Genomic DNA, 22,224 nt, shown 5'->3' on the forward strand with positions numbered 1-22,224 from the left:
GGCAAACTGATTTGTAGTAAGACTATCTAAAGTGAATTTAATCTCATTTTATTATCCATTTACTTTTGAAAAGCTTTTCTGCAAGTCTTCAGAGTTATAGCTCCTCTTATTACAATGAATAATAACTTTTTACTGTCATCATAGTGTTACCTTACTATTCAGCTGCTTTCCTAGATTATTAACATATTGAACTAGGAGTTCCAGCACAAATCCCTATGGAACTCCAAGGTGGCATGGCCTCACCCTCACAGCAGAACATTTTCCATCATGTTGTTCTTACTGGGACAAATTATATAACCATGAAAGGTTTACTATCTTATGCCATGTTTGTTAAGTTTCCTAAAAATCTTTGGGGTAGAGACCAGGAGAAGCCTTTTGAAGGACAAGCACGACGACTGTGCCAATGGGCTTTTCCTCATACATTAGGTCAGCAAAGCCCTTAGACTGTTTTCTCTTTCCACAGCCTTAAGACATTTACATTGTAGATACACTGCTACAGCAGAGTTCTTCATTTTATTCTAACTGTGTTCATTGCATGAGTGTGCAAAGAAAGATTTTGATTGTTAAATTCAGCCACCAAATTTAGTCAGTCCTGAATAAGGTAAGAGCCCTCAAGAAAGCTGTCCTAGCTGCTGTGCAAATCCAGAACAAAAAAGAGAGTGCCTATGCAGAAAACACCTGTGACAAAGTACAAGCCTGCCTTTTGGGCTGCCTGTTGACAGTATGACTTCGATAAATCGATGCCTGACCTTTTCACTTCTCTACCTCTATTACAACCTTTTATCCTCATTTTAACATTATAGATCCAACTAACACTAGCACATTTTCTGACCTTACTGAGTCATTATTTCATCACAGCTGCAAAGGATCTGCCTCACTATTCCAAACTTCAGTATTCCCTTCTGTGCCAACTCTCTGTCCCACCCCTCCAAGAGCAAGTTCTGTAACTTTTTCCACCTTCTTCTCACCTATGGCTCCACTTGCGTTACACCTACAAACATCTGACAATCAAGAATCCATAACATTTCCTGGCAAGTGCAAGGTCATACACAACAACTTCCCTCACTGTTAAAGTCAGAGAACCAGAAATCAAGGAACTTGGGCTGCCTAGTGACAATTCAGCTCAAAAGAGGAACACAAAGGTTAAGGTAAAAGTTGCAAAATCTCCAGCATCTGATAAGCAAAGTGCTTCAATTCATGCTCCCTAGGTTAGAGAATAAGAGCATACTAATAGATGTTATCCAGAAGTTTTGTTCACTTAAAAACAAAAAGAACTACAAATTGCAAGACAATCCTCAACTTCCGAGTTTTGGTAATTCAGACATACTTAAGAGAACATGATGCTAAAATTAAGAGGTCATTAATAATGCAAAAATTATAATTTTGGGAAGTAAGCATCTCCTCCTCCCAGGTACACATGTTACAATACAGAAATGCCTATGTGAACCAAATATATCATTTAAGGAGAAAATGACACATTACTACACGTTGCTAGATAGTACTGACATGGGGTGAATGGTTGAATAAAAGATAAGAAATAAGAGATAACTAGGGTTGTAAACTGGGGGTTTTTTTCCCAATATTTTTCATATCAGTTTGATATAGCTAGGTAACAGATGGTATATTATGTTTTTCCTGCCTTGACACAATTTAAAAACAAGTTACAGATGGCTATAATGAAATCCTCATTAACAAACTTATATTTTCACAGTTCAGTATAGCAATAATGAAACTTTCAGGTCTGGAATTTCCTGTCGATTAATTAGTGGTTAGGTTAATAGCCTGAGGAAGTGCACAACCCAAAAAGTTTCCTTATTTTTTAATCATATAATTGCTATATTCATATTTCTGGGAAAGCTTTCAAGATAGATTTAAAATCACAGTAAAGCTACCTTTATAGCTCTCCCTCATTTTGTGAAACAACTGTATTATTTTATTTAGCAGAGCACGTGGGCAGGAAAGCCAAACAGACTTAATTCAGCTGCCTCTGGGAAGTTTAAACTTGTTTTTATTTTAAAGATAAGAATTTAGAGAATTCTGCCAAAACACATTACACCAAACACCCTCTACAGAAAAGCTAGGATCAACAACTATGGATCTATTGCTACAATGTTATCACAAGATCATTGATTAATGCTTAAATAATTACTTTTTTTAATCCCAGTTTATAACCATCTACCAAGGCTTGAAATATGACATATGGTTAACAGCATACCATGATATCCCTAGATCTCTGATCTAGAAAAAGGAAAAAACAAAATAGAACCCCCAGAAATCTTACACTCGGGTTCCTTCCACAAGTTAGGCTGCTGCCAGCTGTAAGTTATATTATTAAAGAGTATGGTTAAAACAGTAGTGAAAGATGGGGAACTCAGCACAGAAACCCCTCTGAGTTTCAGTAACCACACACTAGTTACTAACTGGTACCAGTGTGCCCTCACTACTGTGCTCTCTGCTGTGCACTGCAGCCAAAGGCTGCAGCCAAAGCCCTGTCCTGGCCCAGCCGCACCCCCAGGTACCCCACACAGCGCTGCAGAACACCCAACACACTGCCTTGGCACAACGCAACTAAGTCCCAAAATATTACTGAGTGCTGCTGTTGACTTTTTCCTTTTTTAACTGCCATCACCAAAAAAACTAAATTGAGACATTGTCACACCCTTGTTACCAAGCACAAATGGAAACAACCATAGAGCTCTTTGAAGTGCTAGAGCTTCAAAAGAGGATAGCCACTGCCAAACCATCATGAAAGCAAATAATGTGGAAAACCTGACTTGTAACTGAAGTTACATAGTTAAGAAGAGACAGTATCCAAATAGTTTAAAGTTGTAATGCTAAAAATATCTTTTAAGCCCAGCAAGCTCACTTAAGACAAAGAATGGCAGGGAAAAAGAATTTGGATCCTCTAATAAACATATTATTATTATTACTTAAGATTTTGCAGCCCTCCCATTTCTTCACAACCTATTTTGACATTAAGGAGAATTGAAGCACTATTATCTTCCTTAACCAGCAGAAGTGGGAGTCAGGTACTGTAAAGACCTTCCGGAACACTAAATGTCACCACTGGGTTCAACAGCCAAGTACACCCAGAAACCAACTGAAAAAACTCACAGTGATTTTAGAGATCTTAGAACTACAGCTCCAGAGTTACAGTGCTTATTGAAATCACTCCCAGAGGCCTAGAAAGCCAATATAATATATAAAAGAAAAAAATAAAGCTCCTGCAATGTATTTCTTCTGGAAAAATCCTATATTTTAATTCAGAAACTTTCAGATCCAGTTTCACATACAAGTTTCCATAATCATATCCAGGCCTTGACAGAACAGTCTGTACTGTGACAGATCTTTCTATGGCAGTGAGAAAATTAGACGTAGCTTTAGTAAGAAGTTAAACAAGTTTCTTGTTCTGAATATTTACACGCAGTATAATGTGGTTTTTATAAACCTGTAACTCTGGCCAAGATCAGTAACACTTGCTCATCTCCTTCCAAAACAAAAAGTTAAAAATAATTGCAATGTTTCAATGCTAAACAGCAGTTTGTGAAGCAAGGACACCTCACGTTTGCTTCACCCAGCACTCTCTCACTTCATTCTTCAGAACAGTGCATCTGGTGCAACAGTTCTCTTAATGTTTTGAGTTTCTGTACTTATCAGATGACAAAAAAGAAAAAAAAAATAAAATTGATTATTATATTACAGTTACAAACTTTGTCATGCAAGTTTAGGTACTTCTTCAAAGTGAAGTGAACACAAGACAATGGAAAAATTATACAGTTAATTGTACTACAAGGATAAATACTACAATCTGTATAGAAAGTCCTCCCCTTTTTAATGATGAAATCAAACAACTCAGATATGAGTTTTGTTTTACAGAAGCTGAAACTGATTTACATGAGGGTCTTCATTCCAGAGGGGTAAGAGGCTGTCTGGGGGGAGCAAAAGTCCATGGCTACAAAGATGGCATGTGGGAAGGAACCTGCCTCAGGTTCCCTGCTACCCACAAGACAGGAATGAGGAAGAACAATACAATTCTTTCTTACTTAAGACACACACACACACACATAACCTTCTTAATTCAGATAAGCATCTATCTTTGGTATCAGTATCAGAGACTGGGAGTGTACTACACCAGCTTCTGGAAGTGGCAGCTAATCATGTTTGAAAATTCTATCATTCTTTAGAACAAAGCTCAAATTAACAAAGCAAAAAAAAAAAATATAAGGAAATATGCCTTCCAAAATACAGTCTTTATTCTAGATAAAGCAGAAATTATATGGTACCATTACAAAACAGTTTAAAATACCTCAAAGAAGGTCAAATGCAACAGGTCAGCATGATAAAAATGTTATTTGTACCAAAAAGAATGTTTTACAGGGTCATTTGGTTTTCTCTGCTTCAAACCCTAATTCTAGATTAATATTCAGAAGTGCAAGTGCATTCAGTCTCTATTACATGTGGTTTTGACCCAGCACAGAGTACGCCCCTCCAAGCCATCAGCAGCCACAGATTCTCCAGGAGAATGCCATGGGAAATGGTATCAGAAGCTTTACTGGCCAGGTAAGGCCCAGGGAAGCAATAACCACTAGACCTTGTCACAGGAGTACAATAAGTTGGTCAAGCAGAACCTACCTTTACCAAAACAATGTTGGTTGACAGATCCCCTGGCTGTCCTGTACATGCCACATGATATCACTCCAGATAATCTGCTCCATAACCTTCCCTCACTGCATGGGCATTTAGCTCATCACACAGTGCTGTGCTGCCTGTGCAGACTGTCTGTGTAATGGCATAGAAATGCTTAACAAAATTTTGTATACTAATAAATTCCAATAAATTCTTAAAAAGCTCTTCACATAACTGGACCATGCCCTTGATTTTCTACCTACCCAGAAAAAAGTAAAAGCGGAGGTGATACAAATATTCAAACACTTCCATTTGTGTGGACTACAAACACTGAAATTCTACAAAATGCAAAAGGAAAAAAAAAAAGAAAAATAAGAGAGAGAGAGAGAAAGGAATATATTTACTCAGTAGCAGTAATAGGCCTCTTCTACCACAGCAAGTTCACCAATGTTTCCAGGAGTCTTGTCTTGATGTGCTGCTAGAAAAGCATTACATTATTATGGTTACAGTCACAGAACATTTGGTCTGCTTTATCTGCATTATCTAGTTTTGAACTTAGGAATACAATATACCAAGTGTTTATGACTCAGTGTTTAACTGTGGCCCTGTAAACACTGCAAGCCTCCAACAGAAAGGCAAACAGCTACAGTAAGTGACTATTTCTGGCAATATTTTTTCCTACAAAACATCAAACAGTCCAAGTTAGAGACAGCATATCCCAGAATCCAGGGAACAGAATGTATAAAAAAAATTTTTCCTTGGGTTTTTTGCTGTTTTCCTTTACCCTTGTTAGCTATGTGTACAATTCAAAAAGTATCTTTTCATAAAGGTTGCTGGAGACAGAAAGTTTCAGAGGTGAGCTCTTCTGACTATTTTCTAAATTTTATTTTAAAGAAAGACATAAACAAAAGTACCTATCAGAAGGATATGGCAGGGCTTACAGCACAGGCATGAATTTCACTTTCTCAACAGCAAGCAGCAATTTTCTTTCCTAATGAAAAGCCACTAAAAACACTAACAGGCTTTTATTTAAAATGAAGACTAATGAGAATTTGATACAAGTATACAAGTTTTGAAATACATTTTCTTAAGATAAAATTACAGTTCTTTTGTGATCTGTGGTATTGAAGGAAACATTGTGCCAGGCAAAATTCTAATACAGGAAGGACTCAAGTCAGGACCTGTGATACAAAAGAACGTACATTTATGTGAATATTTCCATAGTCTTTCTTCTGTTTTAAGGAGTAATCAGAATTGTCCATGACTTATACCTGAGTCATTTTAAAAACAAAACCCAAAATCTAAAGTACAATTAACTTGTTCCTTCCATTGCAATTTAGAGCAGCCTGAAGGACTTCTGCAATAACTAACTTAAATCACAGACACTTGAGTTTACTCACTACCACTACCTCAGAAGCCTGATGTGCAGTAGAAAGACCAAACAAGCTTCCTAAGACAAGTAATCAAAACTTCTCTGTCCCTGTTACTCAAATCCACTTCTTCCTTTGGTTCTTCCTATGTGGAAATCCAGACTTACCAAAATGTGTATTTAACTGCAAGTATTATGACACTCAAAACTGTTTGACAAAAATAAAGTACAGTTTTTAACTGTTTCTGTGTAAGCTTTGTGTTAATCATCTTGCTTAGATACACACTGCATTTATAACAAATATAATAAAAAAGCATAAGCCTGCTTGACAAAGAATGGAATCTGACAACACTGAAAGAAGAAAATTGCATTTTTATCTCTCACTACTTAAGACTTTTCAGCCTTTACTACAAAGCTTTCCAACAAACAGTATAACTACAAGTATGGACTGTAGCATCAGATATTTCCACTGCTGGTTTTAAGATTCTGCAAGAACTCAGATAACATGTTCATACAGCTCTACTTACAATTTACACACAAAATATGTTAATTTGGAAAAAGAAGCATACACTTCCCAAAAGAGACCAAGTAAAACTTTTGTAATTAGGAGACAAATGTAAGCACTTGCTTACCAAAAAAAGCCTAGACACATAAAAGTATATAGCTTGATACTTACCATGCTCTCACATTTTTCGTTTCTGTTACTGGAAAACACAGAGCCCTCAGCGAGGACGCTGGAGCCAGAGGTGTCTCAGTGAGGCCTGCTGAGGCTTTGCCAGCCCAGACTTGCTTTGTCCCTTAGTCACCCGCCCTGCCTCCGCACAGCGCGAGCGGCTCTGGGGCAGGCACTGGAACCCGGGCCGCGCCACGGGCCCAACCGCACAGCACGCGTGGGAAGCGCCTCTTGTTAAAACAAACACTTCTGCAGCTAGAAAATACTGAAAGCATGGTCGAACTGCTACAATAAAGACTCTTACAACACTAAGAGCACTGACTCAAATACGCATCCAAATGCCAGAGAGTGGCAGGCCAGCCTTAGGGGTGCTGGGGAGAGGTGGTGGGCAGTGGCCATAAGCCCAGGGAATGCTGCTGAGGCCCCGCTGGGCAGGGATGTCACCGCTCCCACCTGGGCAGCAGGGCTGTTCTGCTGCTCCCTGCCAGAATAATAGGAAGAAAATAAAGACAAGTAAAACCCTGCCTTTCATTTAGAGATGTAACTAAACCTAAGCTGGCTGTGAGGAAGGAAAGCTTTTCGTCTCCAAGATATGCCAAGCAGGGGTAGAGCTGAAAAGTTACTTCCTACGTGCTTGCTTGTTGTGAAATATCTTCCACATTATATTACTTCCTATATGTGAAAACCAGTCTTAAACATTCAAGTACTTATCCCACCACGATTTGAGCTACTCTGTAAAATGATGCAAGGCAAAGCACTATTACTTCAAAGCATAACGCTGCTTTTAAAAGCAAAGTCTCTCTGACATCCTTCAGTTTAAGTCAACAAAAATGCAGACGTCTTGAATACAAAATAAAATATCTCCACAAGTAGTATTGTGTCTACCTAGACAATCTAATTTTAAAGTTAAACCATCTGTCTAGAAAACTGACTACCTGGAAATAAAATATTTGCATATGTAACATTGCTGGAACTGAACAAGACCAATTATCATAGCCCTTCAAGTTACTGCTGAGAAGTGACACGTTTACTTTCCAGCTCCAGTGTGATCTTTCCTTTTCAGTGACCAAACCCGGCATTGCTTAGTGATTTGATCCACTAGGTGAATGAACTGGTATTGCTCAGAAATTCTCTTTCTGGTTCTTAATCTAAGCAGGTTTCAGCAAGGACAAATAATGCTAAAGATAGGCCAAAAAAAAAAAAGTGCTGTACTATCCTGGTTAGACCAGGTCTGCAGCTAGGAGCACAGACATTTTATAAGTTCACAAGTAACTTTCCCACTGGGGATGAGACAACAAAAACCAGTTTCTTTAACAGAAGCCATGAAAAAGAAAGCCACAGGGTGGCACTGCAAGTAGGATGTATTTTGAAACTACATGGCTGTTTATTCTTTTCCAGACAAATCAGAGCGTATCTAATCCCATCTGTATAAAACAGGAGTGGTTTTGTAGTTTTTCTTCAAATGTATTTTCCAGCAACAAATATCCCTAGAATATAAATCACATCATAAAAGAGGCACCTACTTCAGAAATGTCTGGGTATTTTATAAATTAATAAAATGGTATTTAAGAATATTAACACAAGAATGCTATTGTAAAGACAGGCTAGGAATTTATAACTATTTTGGGTTTGTCAGTTCAGTCTGAAACAATTTAAGAAAAAATCTTTCCAAAGCATGTGCATTTTCACACAAAAGCTAAAGAATTTTTTTTATACCATGACTTTTTATTAATGTTGAGATGGCAAAATCTTAAACAGATCTCCCTCTGAAAGTAAGAACAGTATTAACTTTAAAAAAAGTATATGAAAAAGTCTTAAGACAGCATTCAATACTATCATATGCTTTTAAAACACTTTCCTTCTCATATATAAAAGAATCATACTTAATTTCATCCAAACTAGATGACTAGTACAGTAGTATTTCAAAGCTAAACTTATAAGTCTATTTAATCTGCTTTGTTGGCTTCCTCTCTCCAAAATTTCAAATCTCAGCTATTTCAGTTAAAGCAGAAACATTAGCAAAGAGTACTATTCCTGTTCATTTAGTGAACTAACCAATTTTCAAAGGAGAGTTGGAAGTCATCCAGGATCGCAAGTTACTTTCTACTTTCTAAAACAAAAAGTCCCTTCAAGGTATAAATTTGGTATTTCAGCAGATTCTGAACTAATAGACACTATATGACTATGAACAACCATTTTAGTTGCTCAAGTCCTAGATCAATTTAAGTTTTCAGTTTGAAAGTGCAATCAGTAACAATCGAAAATAAGCAAATATTGTATTTTTGTTCAGTTGCACCATAATAAATTAGAACTCCAATTCATTTGCTATCATTTTTCTAATTCCAGACGAAAAGAATTCTAAAAAATAGAAAGTTTAAATTTTTTTCCCTCAGACAGAAGTTCAAGAGTGGACTGGCAATTATTCCAACTGCCAAGACAGTCTTCCTGCTAGGAGATTGCTCCCTGTATTTTTTAAACTATTTGTATATGGAGATTATTTTGCTATTAGATAGGATAACATTAATATATGGACAATGACATACGCCAATATAGCCGTGACTTTAACATTAGATAAGGCAGATGATTATGCAATAGTATTGATTGCCAAAGCTATATAAATTTGATTTGAGCATGTATTTGTATACTTTGCGGACTCATACTAAAGCACTCCACATGTTAATAAAGGGTTTCTGCCTGACAAAGACTAAATTAAAAAGTTAGTGACCTGGAAAAAAATAAATTAATTTTGGTGCCAAAACATCAGTGCCTGGTGTCAATATTGCTTAGGAATCATGTATTTAATACAAAAGTAATTAAGGCACCTCCCTCTCATTAAAAAAAAAAAAAAAAACAAACAAAAACACAACCCAAAAAACACCAAAAAACCCAAAACAAACCACCAGCCAACCACAAAACTCAAAGGAAATATCAAGATTTGTCTGTTATTATTTCCTCTCCTAGGAATGGGGGAGCAAGGGGTTCTACTGAATTGTTGGTGTGTAGACACTGAGTAACTGTACTTCCAACACTTCACTCACTTCATCAGTTCAACATCAGCTATGATACTGTTTACATACAACACTGCAAGGTCATGTGCTGAATGCAACTAATGGAAGTGAACTCCATCAATTCTAAATAAAGTAACTGTTTAAGCAAAAAATAAGACACACTGGATGCAATCTAATATTCTTCCAACAGACTAGTCTGTGCCCTTCTATTGACACTTATGCCATTATTAATCGACAGCTAAATGAAAGTGGACAAATTTGGGAAGTAGGTACATTGTTCATCAAGGCCATATCCTTAAAAGTATGAACTTTGAGGAAACTGTTCTTAGAAGACATATGGAAGTAACCAGTATGTCTTTTATTTGAATTATGCTTTCTTCTGCTTTTTAATTTCCTTATTTAAGGCATATTAGTGCTCACAGTTAATCTGTGCATATTTTTCACAGCTTTGGAATAATGCTTCTGGACAGCAGAAACTAGCCAGTGCATTAAGCTTTCCTAGTTGGACATTAGTAACTGGAATAGCATTTTGTCTCTGATGTGCCATTACAGAATTTTCAGCTCTAGACAGGAGGTCACACACACATACAATCCCACAAGGGAAAAAATAAAAAAGAAATAGTCAAATTTTGACTCATAAAATCAAATACCAAAGAAAGGATTCTACCAATCATAGTCCTGTCTCACCCAATGTGGAACAAACAAACAAATATAATCTATGTTTTCACATCTTAGGTATCTCAGAACTTCAAAGTTAATTACTTATGCAGATGACTAAATACTTCCCTTCATTTTTCAACTATCCTTGAACAGAAGTATTTGTTCAAGAACATAAAGGACAGAAACTAAATGCCTGTATAGCTCTTGTCACTGCAATGCAAAACAGTTGTGTCCAGTTTGTAAAAACAGCAGTATCACACAATTTAACACCCTTCCTAAATCAGTATTTAGTCCAAATTTTTGCACAACCCACAAGAATTTAGATAGAAGAAAATTTAAAAAGACAAACAAAACCCTGCAGACAACTATTCCTAGCCAGCACTGTGAGGCACATTCTTACATTCCCATGGAACGTTAACAGGATGAGGAGCATGGCTCCATGTTCCCTTGAGGCCAGGCACAACTGAGCTACTGGACAAAGAACAAATTCTGGTCCCCATCACTTGCACATTCACACAGATCATGGGAACTCATTTTCTCTGGGTCACTTGGCTACACAGCTGTGTGCGTGTCATTTGTTTTTAGAACACAAATATTTTCTTTCAAATGAACAACCAAGTACTACATGATTTAAAAAAAAATCCAGAAGAAACAAAAATATCTATCTGTATGGCATGCTTTACAGCATAAGCTAACCACACATGCCAAGCCAGTTTTGTAATGTTCAGTGAAACCATCTTATGATTCTGCCAAATTAAAAACTTAAGACAGCTGACCCTTATCATCATAATCCTCCAAGGATGAGTCCAAAACCTATGATGCAGAAGCCCCATCACACTTTGACAATCCTGTCCCTGTTCCAAAGTCATAAGCACTTCTTCAACAATTTCAGTAGGACTGAGGAGTGATGGTGGATAGAAAATTGATACAATCATGTTACTGCCACTACCATAATACATAAGTGGTTCTGTGTTCAAAGTTCTGGGACAGCCACAAATGATATTTTTTGGACAAAGCGGGTCTAGTATTGAATCAGACATATTGATAGGGAGCAGAAAAATAGGAGACAGCTTTGTGACTTACTTTATGTAAAGAGCCTCAAAGAAGGCATGACCTGCTACTAAGAGATACCAGAATTCACCTGTCATACTACAATTAGGAGCTACAGTAGGTAGACAGAGGAAAGCGAGTGATTCTCAGGCTGGCCCACCAGCCTCTCACCATGTTCTCTACCTAAGGACCAGCCATTGGCTACACAGCCTCACTGGGTCCCACTGCTAATCATGATGCAAATCACCAGACCACACCTTCTAAATACTGACCAGCAGCCCAGCTGAATCTCTTTGCTAAACAAAGAAAACCCCTAACCTAGCTAAAAACTGGGTGTTATTCAAACACTTCACACCAGTGCACTATTTCTGTGCCTAAGGTCACATGGTTTCTCAAGCTCACCATCATTTATATTCTCAGAATTTCATTTTCTGCATATTTGCTGATGTGAAACAGGGTTGAATGGGGGACACCTCTGCCGTGGTAACATTGCAGACTGTGTGTGTGAAACATTTTTTCAGACTGCAAATATGACCCAACAGCCTTTAAAAATATTCTGTATCATTAGATTTCTGGTGTCAAAGGTGGCTAATAAGGATATCAGGTGACTGTCAAAAGCAAAGAATAGTAACAATGACAAAACCTTCTGAGAAAATTGCAAGAAAAATTCTACAGCTGGGCCAAACTGTCATTTCTCTCTATCTTTCTACAATTACATGACTGGGTAACATTATCACCACTGATGTTAAGTGATGAAGCTAAGTGACTGGGCGAAGGAAACAACAGAAGAATAGAATAATTTAGCTTGGAGAAGACCCTTTAAATCATGAAGTCCAGTCATAAACTTAAAACTGCCAGATTCTTATCTTCTCCGCTGGAGGGATGAAACTGCTTTTTCAGATTGTCCACTCCTGTTCATACTTTTTTTTTTTTTTTTAAATAATAAAAAGATGAAATGCAATCATCCCTTCCATTTTGGCAAAAGAACATACCAGCTTAGTTGCCAATGCATTCAGTTGCGGGCCTCGGTACCCCACCTTCTTTTATCATTTAAAATTTCATTATTTTATTGCCAAATTCAAATCTGAAATTCCCACTTAGGGAAGCTCAAGGGATGTAAATCATCTGCTTCCTTTCTTGGCTTCCTGTGTCTCCAAACATGACACTGTTACGTTCAAATCAGACTGAATTAGGAAACCTAGACATTTAAAGTGACATTAAGCAGACAACACTGGGGTAAACCCTTCCAATTCTTTGATATGACAGCTTTATCTCTCATCAGTCTTGCTTATTTCCAACAAAATTATAATAAAATAATACAATTTAAATAAACCAACAAAGGAGAACTCTGTTATTTTACTGGATTTGCTGTATATAATTAAGCTTAAAAGCAAACTGAATGATCTCTTATACTTACTATTATTTCAGTATTGCACTAACTGCAGCAGGAGTCCTTACATCTGCTGACCAAATTAAGATAGAAGTCAGGGTGTATCAGCTGGGACTATGAAATGTTATTCTACTTACAAGTCAGTCAGTCAAAACAGCTCAGATCGATAAGAATTGATTCAGGCCAGGTTAGACTACCTTCCAGAAAATACTGACATTTTCTGATGACAAAGCCAACATTTAACAATAGGAACCGGTGATATTCCTGACTCCTGTATTTTAAAGCCTTAAGTGAAGCATCAGAGGTTCTATGAAAACATTCTCCTTATGGTTTGCTTAATTCTTTATTTTTACTACTGAGTACCTTAGCATGTTAAAAGACAAGTTTGATCAGTGAAAGAATCCATCAGAATTTATCGTCTCCTTATACTTAATTTCTTCTTGATTTAATTCCCAGGATATCAGTTATTCTTCTGTTAATTGTAAAGGTCAAAGAGGACTGCATGGAAGCAATAAGCAGCAGGAACTAAATAAACAGAAGACCGGATCTTTAATGCAAATGTGCTTCCTGGAGGAAAGGAGTAAATCAGTGCAGATAATGTAGTACAGAAGCAGGAAAAAAAATTAAAAAAAAATAAAAATCACATGTTCTGAAACAATCTGTTCAAAAGTTTTCCCCTGGAACATAAGCAGCTCTTCAAAACCAGTGCCCTGCTGAGGAATTTACGTACTTGCCAAGGTTTAAGTTACTAATGAAAAGCAACAGCTATTTGCTTTGTGGATGAAAAGTCATAGTACTTACTCAAAATTAAATTAAACCAAACAAGCAAACAAATCACAATTATTTTAAGGTACAACACAAGTGCAGTGTGAAAGCTGCCTGTGTGAGTGTGTAACTGAGACAAGCAGTCCAGAATACATCCCCTTTCATTAGAAGTTATAAGAAAAAGAATACTGGCAGTACAATTAAGAGGCCTTCAGAGTACTGAACCAGTTCAAATAATGTTTAATGCTTTTCAAATCCATCAGTTACAAGGTCATACCAGGGTAATTCCACAGCATGTCTCCTGATAACCATGCTTCTGGCCTGTTAAAGAACCACACATTTATATGAACAGGTAGAATTTAAAGTTTATCTTTAATAACCAGAGAGCATGACTCTTTAAATATCATGTGCATTTTCCAAAATCACTGTTCAACCCTAAAACATTATCCTTATTTAATAAACCACTGCTACAGACAGTAGGACATCTGATAACTGACAAATATGTTTTCAAAAATTAGTTTCTGGCCCCAGGAAAGGTTCCCCTTCACAGAAGTTTTTTCTCCCTGCATGTAATATCATATCCTCCCAAGTACACCCAATGTAACTTGACAGAAACTCCTTGTGTTTAAATAAAAGATTTCACACCTGATTAATTTCTACAACTTCTTAGTAAAGAAATGAAACATATTTAAGACTTTGAGACTTCTGCCTCCCCTGTGAAAAACCAGAAAGAAGTAGATTAGAGAGGCCTTACTTCTTCAAAAACATATCATTACTTGTATTGGAATACAGTCAAATCCTAGTCCTAAATATAAAGGTTTTTTATCAACACTTTTTTAATTAAAAAAATACTGAAAAGTAGGTACCATAAGAAATCAGGAATTATGAAAAGGAGATACCCATAGCTATCAAGAGCCTGAACACAGCTACCTATGAAGTTCCTGCAATATCCTTCCCTCACAGAACTTCAGTGAAATGTAAATAAGTGATGGAAAATAATGGAATAGTCACTATGAGCATCAAACTTCATGAAAACTATGCATTTGAAAGATGAATTTATGTTTCAGTACAAAACACAATTGATATTAAAACAGAATTAAGCTTATGCTGCATCAATATTCTTTCAGGAGTGAATTATATCTACTTTCCCTTAGAGTACTGCACACCTGACTCACCACTGCTGCCTTTTCCCTTTCTTTCTGTGTTCCGCTGCTTCCATCAGCAGCATGGTTTCCCATCTGATCCATTGTCAGGATTCTCACTGCAGGGAGGCTAACTCTGCACTTGAGTACAAATGCTAAGAGGTTGACAACACTACTAATCAGTGTAAACTGTTTCTGCCAAAGAAAAACTTATTTATATTTCCTAAATAACAATCTGGGCCATTCTACAGGGCACTACAGATCTACCACAGGTTGGAATAGATGTTCTTCAAAGGTTGCTTCCAAGCCAAACAGTTCTATGATTTCCCTGAAGACAAAAATAAACTGGTAGACATCAAAAGCAGAAAAGTATTTTGACATCCATTCTTCCTGAGGAGGGAAAGTATACATGCATGTAGCGCTTAGAAACATAAAAGCTATTAATTTTAAAAACAAAGGCAACACCATTCTAGCTGGCATTAAGAAACAGTAGAACAGTCCAAACAGAGGAAAGAAGTCCTTTAAAAGAGAATAAACCAAAAATGGTTTAGGCTATCAAACAAAAATTTAAAGAGGCTACAAGTGAATGCAAAAAAAAAAAAAAACAAACCCACACAAAATAAACAAACAAACAAAAAAACCAACAACAACCCAACCAGCAAGGACACTGGCACAGGGAAAAAGACACCTGGCCATTTCCAGATGCCAAAACTAACCAGACACAGCTTGAACCAACAGGGTTGAACAGGCACCAGGGAAATATTTCACATCCTCCTCAGTAAAATCACCTTTGACTTAAATATAGCAAAGGGGTTTTCTACTTGTTCTGAGCAATCATAGAGGTAAAAATAACCCCATTCTGTTTGTCCTATTGAATAGAGGATTAAAATAACTGGCAAGACTTTAAGTCATGAGCTTGAGGTGGATTCACTAGGTCACAATTGGAAAAGGAGAACTGCCAGTCCTTGATAAGCACAGCAATTACCATTCTTTTATATACAGAACCACTCTAATGGAGTACAGCTTCCTTAAAGAGCAATAACAGCATATCCTTTGATTTATACAGCAGTCCTGCAGCAATACAACCAACATCCTGTTTTCATCTTAAAGTACAGCTGGGCACTTTGTCTACAGGCTTTATTTATCAGAGTCCCCATAACTGAGTGCCTTGTCATTGTAAGAAACAGCACCCTTCAACTTAGCAGCATTTTATCTTCCTGGTTCTTTTCTTATGAAAATTCTTACATGGTACCCACCTGACCTATAGAGCAAACAGATCTCTACAGCAAACTTCGACACAATATGACTTAAGTTTATAAATGTTAACTAAATACAGTAAAACACTTCTCCCACCCAAAAAAAGTCACAAAAAAAATTTGCCTAAGAAAATTCAGACAAAAAGGGTTTTCTTACTTTATGGATTTCAAAGGAAAGGACAAAAATATCTAAGCTGCTAGATCTCCTAAAGCCTGTAGAACACACAAATTCCTGATATGTAAACCACTTCTGTAATTCACTCTAGATTTAGAAGCTTTCCCTGACTATAACAGCAAATCTCTGTAAAATGCCTAAAAGAATATATGTCTAAAACATCTGATCAGACATAGCATGGTTTATTTGATAATTCTGTATTCTGTGTCACAAGTTGGAATCCTGTCAGAAATGCAGTATTTTCCACATTCTTACCCATGAAAGTAACCAGCCAAATGGCATTTTGAATGATTTACATGCTCATACTCTGTAACCATGCAGTAACTCATGAACATGCCATTCACATGTTGTCATACTTTAGAAATAGAAAGAAACAGAGTTGAGTGCTTAACTCTACCACTTCTTTTGTTCAAAAGTTTTAGAAGAAATTGTTGCTTACTTGAATACATTAAATCACTAAAAATGAGGAAACTTCTGCTAGCTGTAAGACATGCACATTTTTTACCCATTTATCCTCAAGCAAGTGGTAAGTTGCGTATCAGCACAATCTCAGTGAAAACAAAGAGGCAGTTACTAATACCAATATAGGGCAAACTTCTTATTTAGAAGTTAATGGCCCTAATTCAAGAGCAATAGAGAACCTTGGATTTGTCTGGCCAGAAAACAGCCTGTGGTAGGGGCAAAGAACAGGCAAAATTACTGCCAACACTGTGCAGCAGAAGAAGCCAAAGTGACAAGGATGCAGATCAGAATATCACCTTGACCTGAGTGTCCACTCCTGTCCTTAGTGGTAGGAAATGGGTCAGGGACAAGCTGCAGATAGTTCATTTGCTAAAATCTCCAATATTTGTCATTATTTCCCCACAATTAACTGCAGCAGATCAGTGCTTCACTTGTCATAAAACTGAAGTTAACAAGTGGAAAACCAGAGCAGCCAATTTGGATAAAAAGCTCATGAGCAACTATCTATGCAGACTATAGAAGCAGAACATGACATAAATAAGGGAGCACTGAAATTCAGCTGCAAATCTCTGAACTTTGAAAAAGTTCACTCTCACCCCGCTGAGGAAAACTAAGTGTCAGTAACCTAAAGCACATCGACCTCCCCCAAGTACCACATTTTCTCTCTCCCAGTAAGTAAGTATGGGTTGAGTTTTGAATGCCTCCCAAAAGAGGAAATTCATGAAAAGAACTCTGACTTCATCTTAGAGAAGAGACTGAAATTGTGGCTAATGGCCATCCCACTGTTCTTTTGACACACATAAAATGACAATGATCAGAATTTTAGAAATTTTTATTACATGGATATAATGTCACTGGCATAATGCTGTTAGCTTAAAGCAGAAAGGCTTTTTGAATGCATAAATTCAAAGCTGACACTTAAAACATTACAAACCACAATATCCTAAGGTGAATACAGACAAAGAAACATAATCCTTGTCTAACATTAAAAACAGAAAAAGGAACTACCCCAGACTTACATGATTTGATTACCAGCAACTTATCACAGGCTTCTTCTGACTGAAGAAGAGAACATGAAGTGGCAACAAACTGAATCTACCAGCTCAACAGCAGCAGCAGCAAACCTACTCAGTTGAGAACAAGACACACAAACTTCTTCTACCTGGAGAGTCCATAAGGGAGGAAAAGAGGTATGCAACTTCTGCCAATTATTCAAAATCCAAACAAAAAATTAAAAAATCAGGGGAAAAGGAAGAAATAATTTCCACATCCAGTGTCAGCTCTTTGAATGAATCAGCCTTTCTCATAGACCAAGTGATCAAGCCACTTCTTTCTCGCTGTCACTTAAAGACTTAAGTGAAAATATTTGTTAGTCAAAGTCATTGGCAAACATAATTGTACACAATAGTGGTACAGCTACGTCAGTTTGAGAATGTGACTCACATTTTCAGATGGATCTCGTTTTATCATCAGAAGCCAAAAGTTTTTAAAGTTGAGTTAAATGACTGTTTACAATTCCAACCAATGCTATGCCATGTTTAGCTATGCCCTTTTGTCTTTGATAAAGGATCATATGCTCTTTTACAGACAGATGGGAGATCTTTCGATCGTGTTGAGCATTTATGCACATGATACCACAAACTGACTCAAGGAAACAGTCAGTGTATGACTGAGATGTGAAATATTATGTGACAGGATGTGGGAAAGGCCAATAAGGGTAGATAGCGTTTTCCAGATACCATTAAGCTTTTAAAATTATTTTTAAATGGAAGTTAAAACATTATAAAGTACTTCTAAACTTGGAGCTTTTGTTCTCCTGTAACAGAAGGACTCTTTGAATACTTAAGCATTTTTCCCTAGTGAGAGTATATTGTTGGCAAATTAATTGCACTCTTCTCAATGAACTAGGGTAGAATTTTGCAAGGATATTTCTACATTAAGTTGTTAAAGCTCTTCCAAGTGGCCCTGACAAACATTTTTATAAAAGAAACAATTCACTGGACACGTCATTTCCTACTGCCCATCTCCACCATGAGCAGGAAGAGGCAGCATCAGCCTGTCAGAGAATACACAGATTTCATTCAGGAAATGTGATGCTGCTCTTCTCTAGTGGAGACAGAATGCAGGACAACTGCCTCTTATGCAGAGGGGCAGAGTGGTGACCAACACTACAGAGATCCTTCCACAAGAGCACTCAGGGTACCAAGTCATTTCAAAGACTCCATCTATAGGAGTAGTATAGTATAGGATGAAATCTCAGCATTCATGTTACGTGTCATTATTTCCCAACAGTGTCAATTTTAACATAAAAATTTATTCTGGATTAAGTACTGGCAAGCAGTCTTAAAAAAAAAAAAATTCCCATAAACCTGTTAGCTGCAGACTTTACATATTATAACTACAAAATCCAGGAAAATTTTGGAGCAAGTAAAAGCAAGAAGAAAACCTAACAACAGGAGCCCATAAGGAGTATCTTAAAGAACACCTAAAAAAACCCCCAAAACTACAAGAACCAATTGTTTGAATCTTTCTAAAACTATAAAGCTATCATAGTACCACATCCCTATTTTTTTTCTAAAATAAATCATTATATATTTTTAAGGCTTCATCCAACATTTACAATTCATTGTGTGTCTCCCTTTATTAACTTAAGATTTACAGATAAAGATGCATTACAGCAGTGTATTTTGGGAGGAAGACTAGAAAGTTTGTAAGAATGTTTGGGCAGTGGAAATATAAGACCAGTCAAAGAAAGATGCTTAGAAATCAGACAAATTCCAACAGTTCAGACAGTGATGTCAGATCCTTATTACTTTTCCAAAATAAGCCTCTTGAGATTCTCTCTTACACTCCTCACTATCGACAACCAGCTCTGAAGAAGTGCTTATAAAACACTTCGGTTTTCCCCATCTTCTACATTTTCACCTTGCGTTGCTACAAAAATGAACAAGCATTGCCTGGTGTATTGACAATATCTCAACAATACCTAAGACAGGACAGGGGGCATTTTGTGCCCTGCACTGCAAAAGAACCATCAAAACAAATCACAAAAATTATCTAGATTTCAAAATCCTCTGATCCCTGCACATATCACTTGGCAGAAAACCAGAGTCCTCTCCCTGCTCTAAAAAAGAGCCCAAATCAACCATCAGGAAACAAGAGAGAAGCATCAGGAAGCTGAAGGAGTAAAGGCACATCTAACCATAATTCCATAAGTTCATTTCTACAACAAATTCCTGATAATCTATCATGCAGATATCAAATTATATCTATATCTAACTCTGAGAAAGGACAGAATGTAATACATGAATAAAATTACAGCTACTGGCCCAACAAAGTCATAGATAAACTGACTGGATTGAATAAAGGCAAAAAAAAAATCCTATTTCTTGTCTGTAGCTATCACTGCCTGACTTGAGACCTCAGCTTCAAGTCCTACAATGTCCAAGGCATTACTCAACTATAGATAAGTGTGCAAAAGAGATCAGCAACTGCAAAGACAGTCAATGACCCCACTTTAAAATGTCACATAAAAGGGCCTGGGAAACCCTTCTCCCCTTCAACAGTGTAGTGAAAAATATCCTCAATCCTCAGCAAGTACAAGGAAATAAGCTAGGTAAAACATAATACACAATTTTTAAACACAAAAGCATATTTATAAAAAGAACAATTTATAGTCTCAGAGTGAAGCCAGGGAAGAGGAATTGGATACAGGAAGAATGGGATAGAGGGAACAAAAAAAAAGAAAAAAAGAAAAAAGAAAAAAAAAGAAAGGAAAGACCAAGCTGCGAGACCAGGCTCTTTCTAAATTTCTAAAAAATTTAAAAGAATGCACAAAGCCAGAATGCTAAAAGATCCACTCAATTTGCTCGGTTCCTACCCCATCAGGCAAAAACTAAGTACATCTTTCTTTAGTAGTAGCTGTAGACTTACAAACTTACTTAAGACTGAGCAAAAAGGAACTCCATCCAAGCAGTGAATGCTTTAAAAAGTGAATGAGGTAAATATAGCTCAAGGAGGGTGCCAAGGATGGAATTAGTGAGGCTGATTTGTAATGTGGGTGGAAGGAGAGAATCAAAATTGCAGGCAAGGGGAAGTAAGAGACCATGAATCAGAGACCAGCAGAGGATACAGAAAAGCTTAGGTCTAGAGACTTCAGAGGATAAATTGAAAAAGCAATAACACTTCAGAAATGAAAGTTGGGAACCTGGGAACAACTTTCAACATATAATGATGCCTGATTTATGAGGCACAACACTACTCTGTTGATGGTCAATTTCCTTGAACATTCTTATTTAACTCACTTAATTCAGCAAAGATCCCAACATATCAAACAGTGGGGGAGGCTGGAGAAACAGATGGACAAAAAACTCAAACAAAACAGGCCAACAGCCAAACTGAATGAAACAAAAAAAAGTAATTTGTTTTGTGAAAAAAAATAGAAGAAGCAGTTCCTCCAGACAACTTTGTCAACTCTAAGTCTGTACTAAGGGCAGAGGTGAAAATGCTTATGCTCTTTCCACTGCACAACATTTAAAAGTTACCTATCAAACCCCATGTATAGAAAAGCTTCAGCCTTTGGAAGAAAATCTGTCTGAAGGCCTGACATTAAAGTAAGGTAAAATACAAACGGGAAAACTAATCAACAGAAACCAAGGCCCATAAAAACAAAAAAGAACATTGTTAAATCAATGGCTCGGGAATATTAGATTGAAAAGTGATTTGATTTTTAAAGAAAAAGAAACCTATTTCTAATGCTCTTATTTTGAGATAGGATGGTGTTTTCCTTGTTGGAGGCTTTTTATCTCTTTCTGTCGGAGGAACATTCAAGCTCACAATATTTCTTATTTAACATAGAGCAACAGTTTGCATTGCTGGGGAAGGACAGGTTTGTTTGTGTATTATTAAATAAGATTTCAAACCAAGCTCTATTTCCAGAAGAGAAATGAAAATCAAATAAGCAGGAAGAAAGTATATTTAAAACACAGCTAAGAAAGCTTTCAAACTGTACTATTTTTTCAATGAGAACCTCTGTAAAGCTAAAGCTTGCAGCAAAACCGATGCTTTCTCACAGAAGAAAGCTTAAGCCCAGCTAAAAATATTCACATGCTCTATTTTCTTTAACTGAAAATAGTAAACCTCAGAACCATAGACATGCAGCAGAGCTGACGTTAATATAAGTTCCCAAAGGAAATATTTCATAGATAGATTAGGGACTCATCCTTTAACCACCTATGGCACTCTGGTCATTTAGAACAACCAAACAAATGCACATGCCCCTTCTGAACTGGATAACCTCCTAGCAAATAAAAACAAATCCAGAAACTCTGAATTCTGTAAGAATTCCCATGGTATTGCATTTCTGCATAAAAAAAATATTTCTTGAGGCATGAAAAAATGCAGGTATATCCATCAGTCTATCACATGAAGATTTTAAGTCAAAACACATCTACCTGGACTCCAGTTAATGTTTAAAATTACTTCATAAAGAGCTGTATTTTTAACTGTGGTATCGTACCTCAGGAGAAAATTTAGATGAAGCATCAAGTTTTTAATTGGTTGCTACAGCTCAGAACAGTATGGGTGGTTTTCCCCCTTGAGCCCTTCACTGTTGCAAGCTGCACAGTCAGTTTCCTCTTCATTGTGCT

General features: G+C 36.8%; 1 protein-coding gene across 10 annotated transcripts in view; it reads right to left on the reverse strand.

Annotated features, from left to right (window-relative positions):
* The window catches only part of COBLL1 (cordon-bleu WH2 repeat protein like 1), a 105,693-nt gene that overhangs the window by 49,172 nt on the left and 34,297 nt on the right, over nucleotides 1-22,224 (reverse strand). The window contains exons 1-2 of one of the 10 annotated variants that reach the window (XM_072932158.1): nucleotides 6,672-8,609; nucleotides 5,031-5,101 (exon numbers count right to left, since the gene is read on the reverse strand). The exons of 7 other annotated variants lie outside the window; for them this stretch is intronic. The gene's annotated coding sequence lies outside the window, so the exon portion shown is untranslated. Of the gene's footprint in view, nucleotides 1-5,030; nucleotides 5,105-6,671; nucleotides 8,610-22,224 lie in introns of those variants that run through there. 2 more of the 10 variants (XM_030277393.4, XM_072932157.1) reach the window with 2 other exon arrangements.

This window comes from Taeniopygia guttata, chromosome 7 (assembly GCF_048771995.1).
Source record: "Taeniopygia guttata chromosome 7, bTaeGut7.mat, whole genome shotgun sequence".
Taxonomy (NCBI): domain Eukaryota; kingdom Metazoa; phylum Chordata; class Aves; order Passeriformes; family Estrildidae; genus Taeniopygia; species Taeniopygia guttata.